Source organism: Cucurbita pepo, chromosome 1, assembly GCF_057944985.1.
Source record: "Cucurbita pepo subsp. pepo isolate OVF chromosome 1, ASM5794498v1, whole genome shotgun sequence".
Classification (NCBI taxonomy): Eukaryota; Viridiplantae; Streptophyta; class Magnoliopsida; order Cucurbitales; family Cucurbitaceae; genus Cucurbita; species Cucurbita pepo.
In genome coordinates, this window is record NC_141798.1 from 12513007 (window position 1) to 12517880 (window position 4874).

Sequence of the window (4874 nt, forward strand, 5' to 3'; positions counted from 1 at the left end):
AATACTATGTAATTAATTTATATTAATAATTACGTCTTCTGACCAGAAATAGATTGTTTGTACGATTTTGATAAAGAAATTAGACGTGGATCAAACTTGAGGTAGGGCGTGACTCAATTTGAAATGGAGGGAATTGAAGAGCAAAACTCTAGAATACAAAAACTCAAAGATTAATAAAACTATGTAATTAATTTATATTAATAATTATATCTTTTGACAAGAAATGGATTGTTTTTACGATTTTGATAAGAATTGAGCCATGGGTCAGACTCGAGGTGCAGCGTGGCTCAGTTTGAAATGGAGGGGAGTAAGATTGCATAACAAAAACAAATGATTAATAAAACTATGTAATTAATTTATATTAATAATTACATCTTTCTGATGAGAAATGAATTGTTTGTATGATTCTGATAAAGAACTGAGATGTGAGTGAGACTCAAGTGTGGCGTGACTCAGTTTAAAATGGGTGAAAATTGCATAACAAAACTCTGGAATGCAAAAATTCAATGACTAATAGACCTATCTAATTAATTTAGATTAATAATTACATCTTCTAACTAGAAAGGGATTGTTTGTACAATTTTGATAAAGAATTGAGACGTAGGTCAGACTCGAGGTGGGGCGTGACTCAGTTTGAAATGGAGGGGATTAAGACTCCAGAACAAAAGTTGTGTAATGCAAAAACCAAATGATTAATAAAACTAGGTAATTAATTTATATTAATAATTATATCTTACGACAAGAAATGAATTGTTTGTATGATTCTGATAAAGAATTGAGACGTGGGTTAGACTCGAGATAGGGCATGACTTAATTTGAAATGGAGGGGATAAAGTCTTCAAATCAAAAGTCTGCCATGCAAAAACCTAATAATTTATATAGTACATATTCTGATGAGAAATAGATTGTTTGTACGATTCTGATAAGAAATAGATTGTTTGTACGATTCTGATAAAGCATAAAGATGTGGGCCAGACTCGAGGCGGGGCGTGACTCGGATTGAATTGGAGGGAATGAAGATAGTAGATCAAAACTCAACAATGCAAAAACTCAATGATTAATAAAATTATACAATTAATTTATATTAATAATTAGATCTTTTGACGAGAAATTGATTATTTATACGATTCTAATAAATAATTGAGACGTGGGTCAGAATCGAGATAGGGCATAACTCAGACTAAAATGGAGGGATGGAACTGCAGAGTAAAAGTCAGTAATGCAAAAACTCAATGATTAATAAAATTATATAATTAATTTATATTAATAATTACATCTTTTTACGAGAGATTGATTGTTTGTACAATTCTCATAAAGAATCAAGATGTGGGTCAGACTCAAGGTGGGTCGTAACTCAGATTGAAATGGAGGGGATGAAGACTGCAGAGCAAAACTCTATGATGCAAAAATGATTAATAAAACTATATAATTAATTTATATTAATAATTAGATCTTCTTGACAAGAAATTGATAATGTGTACTATTCTAATAAAGAATTTAGCGTGGGCCAGACTCGAAATAGGGCGTGACTCAGTTTGAATTGAAAGGAATGAATACTACAAACCAAAAGTCAATGAAAAAACCCAATGATTAAAAAAAATTTATATAATTAACTTATATTAATAGAGAAATTGATTATTTGTACGATTTTCATAAAGAATTGAAACGTGGGTCAAACTTGAGGTAGAGCGTAACTCAAATTAAAATGGAGGGGATGGAACTGTAGAGTAAAAGTCAGTAATGCAAAAACCCAATGATTAATAAAATTATATAATTAATTTATATTATTAATTACATCTTTTTACGAGAGATTGATTGTTTGTACAATTCTCATAAAGAATCAAGATGTGGGTCAGACTCGAGGTGGGTCGTAACTCAGATTGAAATGGAGGGGATGAAGACTGCAGAGCAAAACTCTATGATGCAAAAATGATTAATAAAACTATATAATTAATTTATATTAATAATTAGATCTTCTTGACAAGAAATTGATAATGTGTACTATTCTAATAAAGAATTTAGCGTGGGCCAGACTCGAAATAGGGCGTGACTCAGCTTGAATTGAAAGGAATGAATACTGCAAACCAAAAGTCAGTCTGCAATGCAAAAACCCAATGATTAAAAAAAAATTATATAATTAACTTATATTAATAGAGAATTTGATTATTTGTACGATTTTCATAAAGAATTGAAACGTGGGTCAAACTTGAGGTAGAGCGTAACTCAAATTAAAATGGAGGGGATGGAACTGAAGAGTAAAAGTTAGTAATGCAAAAAACCAATGATTAATAAAATTATATAATTAATTTATATTATTAATTACATTTTCTTACGATAAATTGATGGTTTGTACAATTCTCATAAAGAATCAAGATGTGGATCAGACTCGAGGTGGGTCGTAACTCAGATTGAAATGGAGGGGATGAAGACTGCAGAGCAAAACTCTACGATGCAAAAATGATTAATAAAACTATATAATTAATTTATATTAATAATTAGATCTTCTTGACAAGAAATTGATAATGTGTACTATTCTAATAAAGAATTTAATGTGGGTCAGACTTGAGATAGGGCGTGACTCAATTTGAAATGAAAGGAATGAATACTGCATAGGAAAAGTCCGCAATGCAAAAACCCAATTATTAAAAAAAATTATATAATTAACTTATATTATTAATTACATCTTCGGAGAGAAATTGATTATTTGTAGGATTCTCATAAAGAATTAAGACGTGGGTCAAACTCGAGGTAGGGCTGGATCAAATGGCTAGCATAACCAAAATAGTTGAGCGGCTCACCTAAATTTGTTTGTTTCATTGGTTGCGGCTTTCGAGTGCATTAGATTTGTTAAATTTTTTTTCTGAAATAATAATAAATTATTCCATTTGCAGAAATGAAACAAAAGATGACGAGAATCTTGAAGCTAGCGAACAACAGAGATCCAGGGAAAAAGCAAAGGAATGCCAAGGGACTTGAAGAAGGAAACGAAAGTTGTTGGTCTCGTTGGAGATCTATACAAAAATTACCAGAAGAATATGGATATCTTCGAGATGAAATTGAGAGAATCATTAAATCTAGAATGGAAAAAAAAAAAAAAAAAGACAATGAGAAGATGTCTCTTCTTCATCTTCAAGCTCCAGCTCCGACTCTGAGTTAGAATACTTTTCGTCAGAGGAAATGAGCAATGGTAGTTTCTATTATTTACATAATGAACAGTCGAGCAGCTTGGGTGCTCAAATTCAAGCTGATTAACTAGAAAAAAAATTGAATAAAAGAATGAAGTCTTGGCTAAAGTTGATTCACTACATTGGAAACTAGAAAACGTAAGAAACCAAACTGGAAAACAGAAAAAACTAAGAGATATCCGAGAAAATGATTTTAATAGGAAATTTGAAAGAAGAATGGATGGAAAAGATTGAATTGCACAAAAGGTACTACATGAGAAAGAGAGAGTTCTTACCATGGATTAAGGACTTGGAGACAAAAGTAGACACTCTACATTACAGTAGAAGGGAAATAGAAGAACAGAACATTCAGATGAGATCAAAAAATCAGTGGCTCAACAACACTAGGAATTTCGAGTTGGAGCTGACATTGACGGTGTAAGGAGACATAAGCTTCTTCTTAGATAATCGCCTTAGTAGGGTAAGTCAAGAGTTTGAAACAAAAAATAGATGCATCAGAGAACAAAATTAGGGCAAGATATGGAGCAATGTAAACAAAAATTTTCTCAGATTAAAAATTAAAATTATCTATTGAGAAAGAACCCTAAAGAAAAAGGACTAAATCATTATTGGAAGAAAGCAAGCAAGCGAAGAGCGGCTTATCAGACGTGGCTTTGAGCCTGATAAGCATAGAGAGGAAGATGGAAGATTAAGCAAAAGAGCTCCAACAGCTTGAAAGATAAAATTCGTCTATTGTCGCAAAGCAACTACACAACGAAAGCAGAAAAAAGTTCAAGACGAAGAACAAAAGATACGAGCAAGAGGAGACAATTCAAATAAAAAAATCGAAATCATGAAGGTGAGCGGATGAAACTCAACAACATGAATGAATTTGGAATGGATAGAATAAACAGAAAAATTGTAGAAGATAGCACCAAGCTTCTAAACAGATATTAAGTATCACAAATAAGCTCACTCTCGCAAAATATTGAGTTAGAATGAGAAACAACGAGCTAAAACAACTAAAAACAAATTTAACTCGATTCATTGCACAAATGGAGAAAAAAAAAAGAACAGAAGTTCATGCTTAGAGAAAAGGTATGAAATCTAGAAGCGAAAATAAGTAAAAAGGGAGGAGAGAACTCAACCTGATTCGAAGCCTAGGCCAATTGAAAAAGAAAATGATAAAAACGGAGAATAGTGAAGGAGAAGAAGAAGAACGTCCAAACTTGAAGAAGACAACCGAAAAGTGATTAGGGAAAAATGTCATAAACACAAATGTTTTTGATTCTCCCTAAAAAAAGAGAAAAAGATTGAACACAAAATAAAATAAAATAAAAAAGCTGATACAAAACAAAATAAAAAAAAAAAGGAGAGCTACATATATATATTTTTAAATGGTAAACTTCTTAATTTACTCTCTTTTTTTCTTCCCTGAGTTGTGCCCTAATTTAGGGGAGGCTAAATTTATTTTTTCCTCTTAATTTCCTCTCTTCCCCTTATGGTCCATTTTGCCATAATCTATAGAGCTATAACCCATGTATTTCATCTTTTTCTTCCTTTTGTAATATATTTTAGTCCGACATCAGATGACAACTTCGTCTTTGCTCTATTATAGGGGTATGGTTAATTTTCATTCTTTTATTTTTTTGTTTTTTTTAAAGTCCATTAACGTGGAGAGATATCATTCTAAGAAATGCTTATAATATC

At 31.4% G+C, this 4874-nt stretch overlaps 1 pseudogene; it reads left to right on the forward strand.

Annotated features, from left to right (window-relative positions):
* The first annotated feature begins 2342 nt into the window (after positions 1–2342).
* On the forward strand, positions 2343–4452 carry LOC147794779 (uncharacterized; annotated as a pseudogene).
* The last annotated feature ends 422 nt before the right edge of the window (positions 4453–4874 follow it).